The sequence below is a fragment of the Bombina bombina genome, chromosome 3 (assembly GCF_027579735.1).
Source record: "Bombina bombina isolate aBomBom1 chromosome 3, aBomBom1.pri, whole genome shotgun sequence".
Classification (NCBI taxonomy): Eukaryota; Metazoa; Chordata; class Amphibia; order Anura; family Bombinatoridae; genus Bombina; species Bombina bombina.
In genome coordinates, this window is record NC_069501.1 from 424,605,868 (window position 1) to 424,622,434 (window position 16,567).

At 38.7% G+C, this 16,567-nt stretch overlaps 1 protein-coding gene and 1 pseudogene across 2 annotated transcripts in view; one reads left to right on the forward strand and one right to left on the reverse strand.

The window, feature by feature from the left end:
* KCND3 (potassium voltage-gated channel subfamily D member 3) overlaps positions 1-16,567 on the forward strand; it is a 587,344-nt gene that overhangs the window by 375,997 nt on the left and 194,780 nt on the right. The window lies entirely within an intron of this gene.
* Positions 19-963, reverse strand: LOC128653384 (homeobox protein OTX1-like; annotated as a pseudogene).

Below are 16,567 nucleotides of genomic sequence, written 5' to 3' on the forward strand. Positions count from 1 at the left end.
ATAGGTTTGTGACTTGACTCACAAGACCTGGAACCTCCATGAGGCCTGATCTTTGTAGTCTAGACAATCCGTGGAATTGAAGTTGAGTTTCCAAGAAGAGGCCACAGCAGCTTGGTCCTTGTAATCCAGACAGTCAGAAGAGTTGAAGGGCAGTCCTGAACTGGCATAGCCCTGGTGATGGTGGTGACTGGACATAGAGGAGGGGGTCATGGGGCTGAGCTGGTGAGGGATGATGATGGGAGTACATGGGAGCCATGTATGAACTGCAATCCACACCCCCAAAGTAAGAGGAGGAGGGGGCAGGGTACCCCTGGGTGTATCCTGCAGCCTGACTGTAGGACATGGGATAGGATGTTGCAGATGAGGAGCCTGAACGCTGCATGCAAGAGGCAGAACTTGGGCCCAATGGGTTTGCAGAGGAGGCCGGTGCATTACCAGGAGAATATTGAAGAAGTTGCCGAAGTGCTACCTTTCAAGGAGGGCACAGAATTACCCAGACCAGGATTACCAGAGGAATTGGAGCTAGAGGATGATGAAGAGAATGATCCTGAACTAGTCACTGCAGGTGGGGTGAATTGGCCGCTGCTCTCGGAACCTGAGCTCTCCAGCGCAGTATTGCAATTCTTTTTAGTCGGCCGACTCTTCACCCCCACGGCGCTGCTCTGCTGCTGCTGTTGCTGTTGCCTGCACTTAGCCCTGCGGTTCTTAAACCAGACCTGTACTCTGGATTCAGGTAGGTAAATCTTCAGGGCCACCTCCTCTTTCATGAAGATGTCTGGGTAGTGAGTCTTGGCAAACAGAGCCTCCAGCACATTCAGCTGGGAGCGGGTGAAGGTGATGCGCTCTCCACTGATTCCTGGGGGTAGCTGGGTACCCCACCCCTGGATGCAGTAAATCCATAGCAGGCCCTGTCAGCCCCAAGCCATTCATGCCATAGGGGGGCTGTTTGAGGTATGACATCATGCTATAAGCTTTATAGGGTTCCCCAAAAGTATCCACAAATGCAACAATCTATTTCTTTAGAGGAAAACAACAGGTTCCTTTATGAAACACGTCCCCCGTATTCCAAGTTTGGTCGTATGATTTTAATCAAGTTTCGAATTTACTTCTATCATCTAATTTGCTTTATTCTATTAGGTAGGTTAAGGAGCAGAAAGGCATTACTAGGAGCTAGTTGCTGATTGGTGGCTGCACATAAATGCCTCGTTTCATTGGTTGACCAGATATGTTCAGCTAACTCCCAATATTGCATAGCTGCTACTTCAAAAAGGATACCAAGAGAATGAAGAAAATGTGATAATAGACGTAAATTAGAAAGTTGTTTAAAATCACTTGCTTTATCTGAATCATGAAAGAAAAGATTTTAGGTTTCCATTTAAAGGGACACTGAACCCAATTTTTTTCTTTCATGATTCAGATAAAGCATGGAATTTTAAGCAACTTTCTAATTTACTCCTATTATAAATTTTCTTCATTCTCTTGTTATCTTTATTTGAAAAAGAAGGCATCTAAGCTTTTTTTTTGGTTCAGAACTTTTTTATTGGTGGATGAATTTATCCACCAATCAGCAAGGACAACCCAGGTTGTTCATCAAAAATGGGCCGGCATCTAAACTTACATTCTTGCATTTCAAATAAAGATACCAAGAGAATAAAGAAAATTTGATAATAGGAGTAAATTAGAAAGTTGCTTAAAATTTCATGCTCTATCTCAATCACAAAATAAAAATTTTGGGTTCAGTGTCCCTTTAATAAACATCTACAATGATCAAGTAGTCACTTTGTAGCATGTTGCAGGGTCTAAAACCTGCAAGATGCACTCTTCCTCATTGCACTCTTCCTCACTGTAGGCAAACCACAATTTTCAAAGTTAAACTAAAGGAAAAGCAAGCAAAATAAATATTAAAAATATGTAACAAAATTAATTTTAATATACATAATTAAAGATTTTTTATTAAGAATAACATTTTAGTTTAATGTTAATTGTAGTATGTTGAAATGACCATGTATTTTTTTTTCTCAACCAGAATAGGACAGAAGTGTTAAGTATACATATATTAAGCCACTTTGGAGGATGGCAGTGCTGAAGGGGTTACCATTTTGATCTATTTATAACTTCTGTTTTTCTACAACACATATCTCTGGGCTCTAGCGAACAGACTAGGGGCTAAGCGGTGATTTTCTCCTCCTTTAACAGCGTAGCAAAATGAAAGATTAAAACAGACCTTAGGCTAGGAAAATAATTATGGGCAGCGCAGTCATTGCAGGAATATGGCAAGATATGAAGCTGGCAGGCTTGTTGAACATCTGACATCTTACTGTGTGATGAAATGTGCTCTCTGCTTTTTGACCTTGCATCCCAAATTATGTATGGGGGGGAAGAACAACATATAAAAACTAAAGCCCCCTCCCAAGATTAAAGGGATATAAAACCCAAGTTATTTTCTTTCATGATTCAGACAGAACATACCATTTTAAACAACTTTCCAATTGACTTCTATTATCTCATTTGCTCCATTCTCTTGATATCCTTTGTTGAAAAGCATATCTAGATAGGCTCAGGAGCTTGGAGCTTCATTCTCTTCATATCCTTTGTTGAAGGAGCAGTAATGCACAATCTGAACACATCTAGTGAGCCAATGGTAAGAGGCATATATGTACAACCATCAATCAGCAACTAGTTCCCAGTAGAGCCTACCTAGGTATACTTTTCAACAAAGCGTATCAAAAGAACAAATCAAATTAGATAAATTAACTAAATTGGAAAGTTGTTAAAAATTGTATGCACTATATGTTCCTATATTAAAGACAAATAAAACCCAAATGAATTGGTTTAACCCTTAGTGACCAGACCATTTTTCCATTTGTTGACCGTCTGGGACCAAAGCTATTTTTGGATTTTTTGCAGTGTTTTTGTTTAACTGTAATTTTCCTCTTACTCATTTACTGTACCCACACATATTATATACTGTTTTTCTCGCCATTAAATGGACTTTCTAAAGATACCATTAATTTCATCACATCTTACAATTTACTATAAAAAATATATAAAATATGATGGAAAAATGGAAAAAAAAACCCTTTTTCTAACTTTGACCCCCAAAATCTTTTACACATCTACAACCACCAAAAAAACTCCTATGCTAAATAGTTTCTAAATTTTGTCCTGAGTTTAGAAATACCCAATGTTTAGATGTTCTTTGTTTTGTTTTTTGCAAGTTATAGGGCAATAAATACAAGTAGCACTTTGCTATTTCCAAACCATTTTTTTTTTTTTCAAAATTAGCGATAGTTACATTGGAACACTGATATCTGTCAGGAATCTCTGAATATCCCTTGACATGTATATATTTTTTTTAGTAGAAACCCCAAAGTATTGATCTTGGCCCATTTTGGTATATTTCACTGTGAAATGCGATCAAATGAAAAAAAACGTTCACTTTTTCACAAACTTTAGGTTAATTTTAGCTTTAGTGAAGTGTAGTAGACACCCCCAAGTATTGATCTAGGTCCATTTTGGTATATTTCATGCCACCATTTCACCGCCAAATGGGATCAAATAAAAAAAATCGTTAAATTTTTCACAATTTTAGGTTTCTCACTGAAATTATTTACAAACAGCTTGTGCAATTATGGCACAGATGGTTGTAAATGCTTCTCTGGGATCACCTTTGTTGAGAAATAGCAGACATATATGGCTTTGACGTTGCTTTTTGGTAATTAGAAGGCCGCTAAATGCCGCTGCGCACCACACGTGTCATGCCCAGCAGAGAAGGGGTTAATTAGGAAGCTTGTAGGGTTATTTTTAGCTTTAGAGTAGTGTAGTAGACAACCCAAAGTATTTATCTAGGCCCATTTTGGTATATTTCATGCCACCATTTCACCGCCAAATGCGATCAAATAAAAAAAAAAACGTTCACTTTTTCACAAACTTTTTTATCAATTTTAGGTTTCTCACTGAAATGATTTACAAACAGTTTATGCAATTATGGCACAAATGGTTATAAATGCTTCTCTGTGATCCCCTTTGTTCCGAAATAGCAGACGTATATGGCTTTGGCATTGCTTTTTGGTAATTAGAAGGCCGCTAAATGCCAATGCGCACCACACTTGTATTATGCCCAGCAGTGACGGGGTTAAGGTAGCTTGTAGGGAGCTTGAAGGGTTAATTTTAGCTTTAGCGTAGTAGAGATAAGCCACCCACCTGAAACATCCCACCCCTTGATCCCTCCCAAACAGCTTCATCTCTCCCCACCCCACAATTGTTCCCACCATCTTAAGTACTGGCAGAAAGGCTGTCAGTACTAAAATAAAAAGCTTTTTTTTATTTATTTTTTATAAAATATATATTCTGCTGTGTAGGATGCCCCCTTAGCCCCCAAACTCATTGATCCCCCCCAAGAGCTCTCTAACCCTCCCCCCACTAACTATTTTTCACCATTTTTGGTACTGGCAACGGTCTGCCAGTACCCACTTTGCATTTAAATGTGGTTTTTCTAAAATAAACCACTATTTTTCTGTAGTGTAGCTGCCCCCCACCAAACACTACTCCCTCCCCCTCTCAGACCTATTTAAAAAAAAATATTTCCCCCCTCCTCTCCCACCCACAACCGCCACCCACCACCCTCTCCCACCACTTAAAAATTTAAAACGGAAAGATCGCAGGGGGGTGTGTGTGCATACACCCCCGTGCGCACTCCTGCTTGCATCTGACAATCATTTACGACTGCTGGCTGGAAGATTGCCAGCGATGGGCCGCCCACCTGCCTCCCTCCACCGGTCTCGACTTCACTTACTAATGTCCACGCTGGCCAGCCCAGGTCCACTCCACGCAGCCAGCGACATTCATATTGCATTATATAGGCTAGAGGCTAGAGCTAGACTAGACTACAACCAGAGGCGGGGGGCCCGGGGGTGGGGGGATCGTGCATATTTACAAATAAATTTCATATCCGGATTCCGGAAGTGGCTCCCTCAACTTACTGGCCAGTTGGCCACTGGCGGCGACTCTGGTCTGGAGTCTGGCCCCCCTGCCCCCCTGGGATAATGTTGTTTAGAGTCTAGGAGGAGTCTTACACTCTCACTATCTGCGCTGCGGGAAGCCGGCAACAAGCTGCCCTAGAGTCTATAGTGACTAGTCAGTCAGTGAGAGTGAGTCAATCCGCGTGGCTGTCAGTGCTGTCAGTGTGCTGTCAGTTTGTCAGCAGTCAGTCCGGGACAATGAATGGAGGTATCCGGGACCTGGGACAGACCTTTAAAATGCGGGACTGTCCTGGGCAATACGGGAAACTTGTTCACCTTAGAGCTTCTAAGTAAGTTTTTAAAAGGTTTTATACTGGATTTTTATATCAGTATCTGTGCTTTTTATTCTGTATAGTAGTGTCTATTACATGCAATTATATGAAAATGGGTGTATACCGTCCCTTTAAAGTAAAATCCAAATTAACAATGCATTACTGGGAGTTAGCTGAATCTGGTAAACCAATGGCAAAAAGCATATTTGTGTAGGCACTGATCATTAGCTAGCTCCCAGTAGTGTTCTTGAGCCTACATGAGTATGCTTTTCAATAAAGTATATCAAGAGATCAAAGTAAATTTGATAGTAGAAGTAAATTTAAAAATCACATTCTCTATCTTAACCATGAGAGTTTAATCGTGACTGTAATTCCCCTTTAACAATGTTTAAAAAATAGATGTTTCCTCCAGTTTTTTTCCTAAGACTTGAAACCACCACCAGCTCCATGCAAGTATTTTAGCAGCAACTTGTCACCAGCCTTTATGTCACCAAAGAAAGAAACCTTTATTCCCTTGTACACAGAAAAATCTGTCACAGTAACAGTATTTATAATACATCATTAAAATGGCATTTTTAAAATTAATTTTAATTAAAAGCACAATAAATATTATTTATCTTTGCAGGTACTGTTCTATGTGATATGTATGTATAATATATATATATATATATATATATATATATATATATATATATATATATAGTTTTTTAGATCCAAGCACTCACTGTACGTTGAATTGCCTAATTAACATAAGTTTTATTAATTCATTTATTCAGTCAACGTTTCAGTCCTCACAGGGACCTCTGTCAAGACTGTTCTCCGTAAGAGGCTGTGTGTGCCTCTTCTCTACACGAAAAGTTTCTAAATATATATATATTCATCTATATTCATTTATCATCTATCTAATCTATATCTATCTATCTTTTATCTATTTATCTATCTATCTATATACACACACATACACTATAAGTTGAATTACCCATTGAAATGCCCAATCTTTCCATAATAGACATTGGGATCTGTCTCTGTAAAATATGAAGTGACTTAAATTGTTGTATCCTTCATTGCTCAAGAAATCATCTTGATCATAGTAGGGGAAATTTTTTACTTCTGTATTGGTTGCAATTTAGTATAGCATGATAAATATGCGCCTCTTTTGTGAGTATTTAAGTTTGTTTACAATGAGTGGGCTGTGCGTTTGCTTTATCTGCCAAAATAATTAGTTGGAGGTCATTGTAATCTGTGCCATTTGGTCCGGAGGTGTTTTACCATATGCTGACAATCACTGTAATTACATAGTGCTTCTGTATATCAACCCATTCCTAGAACAGATTACATTTTGCATTATGATGGTAGGCAGGAGTCCCAACGTTCCTATTTATTAAAGTAATTATTCTGAGTATTAAGGAACGGAAGGAATTTGATAGAGATGACTTTTACAGAATTTTTGATCGAATCACGTAGCTTGTGATACAGGATGAACAAATGAGGCATTTCATCTCATAATTCTTTCACATTATGGATTTTAAAGAAATGGCACAAGTTAAAGGGACATGAAACCCAAACATTTTCTTTCATGATTCAGATAGAGAATACAATTTTAACCCCTTAACAACCAAGAACGTACGCCACACGTCCTCAAAAAAAATACACTTAATGACCGAGGACGTGTGGCGTACGTCCTTGGTCTGGAAAGCAGCTGGAAGCGATCCTGCTCGCTTCCAGCTACTTTCCGGTTATTGCAGTGATGCCTCAACATCGAGGCATGCTGCAATAACCCCCCTTGGCCATCCGATGCAGAGAGAGCCACTCTGTGGCCCTCTCTGTACCGGACATCGATGGTCGGTTTCGTTGGTGGGTGGGAGCCAGTCTGGGAGGCGGGTGGGCGGCCATCGATGGGCCGTATCATGTGGAGGGGGGCGGGATCGTGGGCGGGAACGCCGGGTGCGCGCGGGGGTAGGAAGCGGGTGGGAACCGCTACACTACAGAAAAGTGATGGGAGAAAAGTGGCAGTGATTGCCAAATATAATTACATATATGTCGATCTAAGAGATCTGGGAGGGGTGGTGGGTTGGTCTTTTGGGGGGGGCAAGCTACACTACAGAAAATTATTTAAAAAAAATAATAAAAATATTTTACTATAAACTGGGTACTGGCAGACAGCTGCCAGTACCAAAGATGGCTACTAATAAGTTAGAGGGGGATGGGTAAAGAGCTGTTTGGGGGGTATCAGGGAGGTTGGGGGCTAAGGGGGGATCCTCCAGAGAAGCATATGTAAATATGCCTTTTTTTAATTTATTTTTTATCAAGGATAGCTTTTTTTTTTAGTACTGGCAGACTTTCTGCCAGTACTTAACATGGCGGGGACAATTGTGGGGTGGGGGAGGGAAGAGAGCTGTTTGGGAGGGATCAGGGGGTTTAATGTGTCAGGTGGGAGGCTGATCTCTACACTAAAGCTAAAATTAACCCTGCAAGCTCCCTACATGCTACCTAATTAACCCCTTCACTGCTAGCCATAATACACATGTGATGCGCAGCTAAAAATTTTACTTTTTTTTTTATTTAATCGCATTTGGCGTTGAAATGGTGGCATGAAATATACCAAAATGGGCCTAGATCAATACTTAGGGTTGTCTACTACACTACAATAAAGCTAAAATTAACCCTACAAGCTCCCTACATGCTCCCTAATTAACCCCTTCATTGCTGGGCATAATACACGTGTGGTGCGCAGTGGCATTTAGCGGCCTTCTAATTACCAAAAAGCAACACCAAATCCATATATGTCTGCTATTTATGAAAAAAGGGATTCCAGAGAAGCATTTACAACCATTTGTGTCATAATTGCACGAGCTGTTTGTAAATAAATTCAGTGAGAAACCTAAAGTTTGTAACAAAATGTGTGAAAAAGTGAACAATTTTTTTTATTTGATCGCATTTGGCGGTAAAATGGTGGCATGAAATATACCAAAATGGGCCTAGATCAATACTTTGGGATGTCTTCTAAAAAAAAATATATACATGTCAAGGGATATTCAGGGATTCCTGGAAGATATCAGTGTTCCAATGTAACTAGCGCTAAGTTTGAAAAAAAGTGGTTTGGAAATAGCAAAGTGCTTCTTGTATTTATTGCCCTATAACTTGCAAAAAAAAGCAAAGAACATGTAAACATTGGGTATTTCTAAACTCAGGACAAAATTTGGAAACTATTTAGCATGAGTGTTTTTTGGTGGTTGCAGATGTGTAACAGATTTTGGGGGTCAAAGTTAGAAAAAGTGTGTTTTTTTTACATTTTTTCCTCATATTTTATATTTTTTTTATAGTAAATTATAAGATATGATGAAAATAATGGTATCTTTAGAAAGTCCATTTAATGGCGAGAAAAACGGTATATAATATGTGTGGGTACAGTAAATGAGTAAGAGTAAAATTACAGCTAAACACAAACACCACAGAAATGTAAAAATAGCCTTGGTCCCAAACGGTCAGAAAATGGAAAAGTGCTGTGGTCATTAAGGGGTTAAACATCTTTCTAATTTACTTCTATTATCTAATTTTTTTAATTCTCTTTGTTGAAGGAGCAGCAATGCACTACTGGTTTCTAACTGAACACATGGGGGAGCCAATAACAATCTGTATATATATGCAGCCACCAATCAGCAGTGAGAACCAAGGTTCTTTGCTGCTCCTGAGCTTACCTAGATAAACCTTCCAGCAAAGGATAACAAGGGTTCATGTTCCATTAAGGCTACTAATCTGTTACAAAAGCTGGAACAAAGTGCTTTACACGTGTTTTCACAAGATTTTCAATTAAAGGCCTTAACACTCCATCAAAAAACATGAGGCTAGATTACGAGTTTTGTTGGTAAAAACTTGCGTTGCTAACAAGCCTTTTTTTTTCCAGTGCTCACTTTAAACAACGCTGGTATTACAAGTTTTCTGAATGGCTGCGTTAGCCTCAGAAAAGTGAGCGTTGAGCAAATTTAGCGCCACTTCTCACTGTAATACCAGCGTTGCTTACGGTAGCTTTAAGCTGACTAAAACTTGCTCGTGCACGATCTCCCCATAGGAAACAATGGGGCTGAGGCGGCTGAAAAAAAACCTAACACCTGCAAAAAAGCAGCGTTCAGCTCCTAACGCAGCCCCATTGTTTCCTATGGGAAAATACTTTCTAAGTCTACACCTAACACCCTAACATGAACTCCGAGTCTAAACACCCCTAACCTTATACTTATTAACCCCTAATCTGCCGCTCCGGACACCGCCGCCACCTACATTATACCTATGAACCCCTAATCTGCTGGCCCTAACATCGCCGACACCTACATTATATTTATTAACCCCTAATCTGCCGCCCCCAACGTCGCCGCCACCTACCTACAATTATTAACCCCTAATCTGCCGCCCCCAACGTCGCCGCCACCTACCTACAATTATTAACCCCTAATCTGCCGCCCCCAACGTCGCTGCTACTATATTAAATGTATTAACCCCTAGACCTAAGTCTAACCCTAACCCTAACACCCCCCTAACTTAAATCTATTTTTAATAAATCTAAATAAAATTACTATAATTAAATAAATTATTCCTATTTAAAACTAAATACTTACCTATAAAATAAACCCTAATATAGCTACAATATAACTAATAGTTACATTGTAGCTATTTTAGGATTTATTTTTATTTTACAGGCAACTTTGCATTTATTTTAACTAGGTACAATAGTTATTAAACAGTTATTAACTATTTAATAGCTAACTAGCTAAAATAAATACAAAATTACCTGTAAAATAAACATTAACCTAAGTTACAATTACACCTAACACTACTCTATAATTAAATTAATTACCTAAACTACCTACAATTAAATACAATTAATTAAATAAACTAAATTACGAGAAAAAAAAACACTAAATTACAGAAAATAAAAAAGAAATTACAATATTTTAAACTAATTACACCTAATCTAATCCCCCTAATAAAATAAAAAGCCCCCCAAAATAATAAAATTCCCTACCCTACACTAAATTACAAATAGCCCTTAAAAGGGCCTTTTGCGGGGCATTGCCCCAAAGTAATCAGCTCTTTTACCTGTATTAAAAAATGAAATACCCCCCAACATTAAAACCCACCACCCACATACCCCTACTCTAAAACCCACCCAATCCCCCCTTAAAAAAACCTAACACTAACCCCCTGAAGATCACCCTACCTTGAGCCGTCTTCACCCAGCCGGGCAACAGTGGTCATCCGATGGGGCAGAAGAGGACATCCGGACCGGCAGAAGTCTTCATTCTATCCGGGCAGAAGAGGACATCCGGACCGGCAGACATCTTCATACAAGTGGCATCTTCTATCTTCATCCAATTACTGCTATACAATGTCACGTCCTGCAGTTGTGACACATAGCTAAGCCCTTTTTTGCCCCATTTTTGAAATATCCCCCCTTTATCTACCCTAAAATTGGGATTTCTCACAATTGGGAGGAATCGCGAGACACATGTGTTCACCCCAATACCATTACCAAATTTATGCCATGCAATTATCACATTGTTAATCACCGTGAGTTGCGCTATATTTTTTGGAATCTTTGCAGGTTCACAATGTAGTAATGCCTTTAAGGAGAACATATAGTGGATTCTAGTTGCCATTATGTTACATAGTTATCTTCCCGTATCCAATCTATAACATATTTTACTAATATCGCCAAATTATAGATCTATAAATTTGGCAACGCCAAACCACCTGGATTTATTTACTTTTAAAATCAGAAGTAAACAATAACAGTGACCCAATGACAAAAGTGTGTCTATCTACCAATCACCAGCTAGCTCTCAGTAGTGAATTGTTGCTCATGACCCTAGCTCGATTTACTATTCAACAAAGGATACCAAGATAATTAAGCAAGTTTGATAACAGAGAAGTGGAAAGTTGATTAAAATGACAAGCTGTATCTGAATCACAAAGTTTAATTTTGACTTTATATCCCCTAGGATACATTTGGAGCTTGTTTCAGTTTAAAAATAGTTGTTTTCAGCTAAGAAACTGACCACAATAAGAAGTATGTATTTTTAGTAGCGCAACAAGCCCATATGTTTGGTCACGACTCATTTGAGAGGATTTTTTGTCATTAGTAAACTCTGCAAAACATCCCTCCTGTTGAATGGATTGAAAAGCCTCTTGCAGTTTGCATTCTGAATTCCTGTTAGCTCTCTCTTTCTCTTGTCACACTCATATATCTCTGCATTAGAGTGCCTGTGGCATTCGTTTAGTACTATAGAAGACGTTGACTCTCGCACTGAATGTCGCCTTCCAGAAAATAGGGCACTGAACTGTTCACCAGAGGAATATTCCCATCTCCTGCTCTCTGGGCCTGCGTGACCTAGATTTATACAAATTGCAAAAGCATACAAGGTAGACTAAGAGGCAGGCAAAATAAAAAACACAACATCTGAATGAATGTAGAATACTGTTAGACATAATTATAATACATGATATTAAAAATACTGTCTAAACACAGACAAGATAATAAAAGATATTATATTATTATTATTGTATCATATATTCTTATATTATTACAATTTTACACACACACACACACACACACATATATATATATATATATATATATAGAGAGAGAGAGAGAGAGATAGATAGATAGATAGATAGATAGATAGATAGATAGATAGATAGATAGATATAACCAAATATAGTGGTAAGTCCAGCACTTTCTTGGGAACCCCTTCACTGGGTATAGCTTCTAGTAGGTTTACCTTTGCAGTACACGTTTGCCTGGGAGGCCTGTGCCATGCTCCCATATATAATTTCCAAAGTAGACAATGGCAACAGCACTTTTCTTTAAAACACTTCTTCTTTATTAAAGTAACATTTTGGAAGGGCCCAAGAGGCTCGAAACGTCGCTGTATTTTATCCTAAAATGTTACTTTAATAAAGAAGAAGTGTTTTAAAGAAAAGTGCTGTTGCCATTGTATACTTTGGGAATATATATATATATATATATATATATATATATATATATATATATATATATATATATATATATATATACATATTCACATATTAAAAATAAATTGTCTTTAGAAGTGTTATTAAATAAGTTTTTGTTCCCGGTGGATACAAGTTGTACCATATAGATATTTTTTTTTGGAATTTTCTTTTTGTTAGGCTGGCTAAGGCTGAGCCTTCTTGATAGGAGTAGGTTGATAGTTCTCACAATACCTGTGTGAGTATATAATATTAAAGAATCCCAACTTCATTACATTTTGGTAGGGTGTAAAGTGCCTGTTATTTAGATACTATTTGATTCCATTCTGTGCTAAAAAAAATCTCACTATGGATGTAAGCTCACTATGTCCTGTTTTCTTTGGCCGGGGCGATAGGACTTCTTGTTGCCAGTCTAAATTTCAACTTATTTGCCATTGTTTTATATAAAAGTGGCAATTTGGGAGCTCATAGTTTGAGTCCTTCCTCTTTAGCCAGCCACTAATTAGTCATTATTTAATCTGCACTACTAGCCATATATGCCCACATGAATTCCATAGTCTTTAGTTAAGATACTGTATGTCCCAAGGAGATTAATAGTGTATATATCATCCCACTATCCTGCTCTTAAGAGCCACTTAGGAAATTTAAAGTAACTGATTGTTAAGTCTTATATATTGCTTTTCCACAAAAACATCCTTATAGACAGCTTTATCTTTACTGATATCTGTTTGTTTAATGTACAATACGTTTTAGTGGGGATGATGCTTTTCTCTTTTGCTATCATATTGGTTATGTATTAATATGGGACAAGTTGGTGTTCTTTTGACTTTGCCATAGTAATAGTTTGTATTAAGTACCTCCTAGATTTGTAGACTAATGACTGGCAGACAGGACTTACATAGCTATAAAGCAGCTGTTTTCTCGCTACAAGCTCCATTTTACTGTTTATTTACGGTCTGCTATATATACTAGTGGAGTGGAGTGTAATTATAGTCAGACATGTTTGCTTTGTTTCTGTCTAAATAATAAGCTTTGGTTCCACTGACTACACCACAGTAAACATATTTAGATTGGCGAGGAAAGCTAATTTATGTAACCCAAAAGTGGTCTCTTATTTTTTACCTTGTCACAGATGTCAAGAGTGGATATCACAATGCAAATAGAAAATGCATTTAAAAAGGAAAAATGTTGAGGTTTCAAATAATGTTTCATATTATGACTTACATTGCTTTAAAACAAGCTTTCAGTTGTACCTGACTATATTTGTATCTTTTTATATTGTAACTTGTATTCAATGTGGTCTTTCTTGACTTTGTATGCTTAAAGTGAATGTAAATTTTGATGATAAAGTGCCCGGTTTTTAAAAATCCGATTAAAAACAGGGGAACTTTAATTCATCAAAATTTACATTTCCCTCGTATTACGAAAATACTTACCTTTTAATCTTGACAGCTGCATCGCTTCCTCTGCCCGTCGCAAAGCCTCTTCCTGGGTCTAAAATGAGGAATCCGGCTTCCTCCAATCACAGCGTTGAATCAGACACTGGGGGGGGAAGCCGTGATTGGAGGATGACCGATCCGTCATTTCTGATGTAGGAAGAGGTTTGCGACGACCGAGGGAAGCTGGAGCAGCTGTCAAGATTAAAAGGTAAGTATTTTCACAACACGAGTGAAATGTAAATTTTGATGAATTAAAGTGCCCCTGTTTTTAATCGTTTTAAATAGTATAATTTTCACAATATACTTTCATAAGCAAAATGCTTCTAGTAAAAGCTATCAGTGCTTTAGTGGCATGTGCATCAGCATAAAGGCTGTGACACACTGCAAGCAGAGCGGCGCGCGGCGTGTAGATGCGGCTGTGCACGCTCAGTGTGTCCTGCCTTTTCATCTCTGAGCACTCTGCTGCGTCAGGTCGCGTAGCTGAACTCTCAGAGATGAAATATTTGATCCTCAAAAGCGATGCGATGCAAAGCGAAGCAGCTGCTTCGCCTCGAGCCGCATCGCTTGCAGTGTGTCACAGCCTTTAAACACACCATGCTTCCTCAAATAGTCAGTGGTGGCTTGTGTGATGTCATCACTGACACATGGCTGATTGGTTAATCAGCTAGCGTAATGCATTGCCATTCTGGAGTTGACTTTGAGCTGTTGGCAGGAATACAAACCTAGGCCTAGTTTAATTGCTGTTGTAGACCATATAAACTGTTGGTAAAATAAAACATCTCCATAAACTTTAATAGAGATACTTGTTGTTAGCACCAGTTCCAGGACCAGACTGGGAATAAAGAGAAGCCCTTGAAAAATTTGAAGACCAGCCATATTTTATGTTGAGTCCGTAGAATACACAAACCCCATTTTTCTCAAAGGAATTAGTGGGATACTCCTTCCCTTAACATTTTTTTTCAGAATTATATAATATTTGTTTCTAGTAAAAAGAAGCCAGATTGTTGTTATATAGGCACCCTACAACCCAATTTCTCTCTGAAATGATTACGGTGACACCCTCAAAACAATGTTTCACAACTAACTATACACTAGAAACCATTCAGAGGAGGGCTACTTAAATGGTACATGGTCTATTTAATAAAACTTACAAGGAAATACTTTGTGACTAAATATGTAAAGCTCGGAGGAGAAAAGAGAGGTAAAACAGGTGCATCATCTGACCAGCAGTACTATTCTCTTAAATTGTAGCTGACCACCCCCAGCTGAAGCGGTCCACCAGGACATTTCCTGGTTTCCTGGTAGGTCAATCCGGCCTTGATAAGTTTACACAGTTTGCAACAGCAATGAAAACTTGACCTTAGTTCTGTTCAATAAATAGTTCAATAATAAATTGTTCTACCAAATTAGAGTATTTTATTATTTTTCCTTTATGTCCCTATAACATATATTCTGAAAATAAAAGCAATGGATAATCTGCAACTTCATTATCCGACACTTTTTTAGCAGTTGCTTCTTCATAATTATTTGCTTTATCTTTTAATGAATTGTTATGACATCTAATAATATAGTAGTGAAGAAAAGGGATGCACTCGCCAGGATTTTGAAAGTTACCAGGGGGTAACACCTCAAAACGTTACATTAAATGGTAACTTTCAAAATCCACAAACGTAATAAGTTTAGATTCCTAAATGTGGCCAGACTGTTAAAGTCTTTCACTCTAGTCCCCTTATCTGAGTTATCCATTTTTAAAGTTTAATGGTGGCTAGTAATCATTATTGTGCGATCAATAAGAGCAGACATATAAAGATATCTAAAGGAGACTCTCACCCAAATAAATATATCAGCTTCTGACCCTTGATACCTGGAGGCTCTGCTCAAGCTGCCGAATTCTGACTGCACCCACCACAGATTAAGCATTAGGGAACATTAGTGGGACTGGGGAAGTTGTAGACACTTAATTTTTTTGCCCCTTGAGCCAGCGCTGCAATTTCCACAAATAGTTTTCCCGGCTTCTTTTGCTTGTTTGTACTTTGCTCCTCCCCTGCCCAATTTCACTATGAATGTTGAGGGCGTGCCGTGGGGCTTGCGAAGTTGCGCTGCTAGCCTAAACCTGCCTGCCTATCTGTGCTCATTGGTCAGTGACATGTGGAGCAGTGGAGTCACTCACTGCTTTGCTGTCTCTCTAAACGGGAACCAGGAAATCTTGAGGGGGATGCCTGGCACCAGACCGCATGACTGTCTGACACTGTCTCTAAAGCGGAGGAGCCACGTATGATGCCCACCAGACCGGTACAGTTACGGACGGTGCACTAAGTGCACACTGAAGAGGTAGGAGGGAAGGGCGGTCAGGGTCTGGGGGTGGGCAGAGTGCAGAGGTGATTGGCCATGTTTTTGTGTTTGTGTGTGTCTGCTTTCTGGGGGGAGGGGGGGTGACACCATAACTTACCGCACCGGGTGACACCAACCCTAGTGACGCCAATTAACTTGTGTCTTTAACCATGTGACTTATACTGGAATGTCCCAAAGCCTTTTTGGAGTAAGTTCAATATTAATTAGCATGCGCCAAAATGCAATCTCCATTGCAACCAGAACAAACAAAAATGGGAGCTGCTAAACAAAATGATATGGTGCAATAGATAACATAACTGCATAACATGATACATTACAAGTTTTCTTGCCTTCATATAATAATTGAAATGCTTACAGCTGATTGGACAGGATTCTTGTAAACTTGTGTCTCTAGCCAAGTGTTGCTCATTTGATGAATCTTCAGTTCATTTTAGGCAGATAATGATTTCTAAACTTCGCCTGTTATTGCCACTGTGGT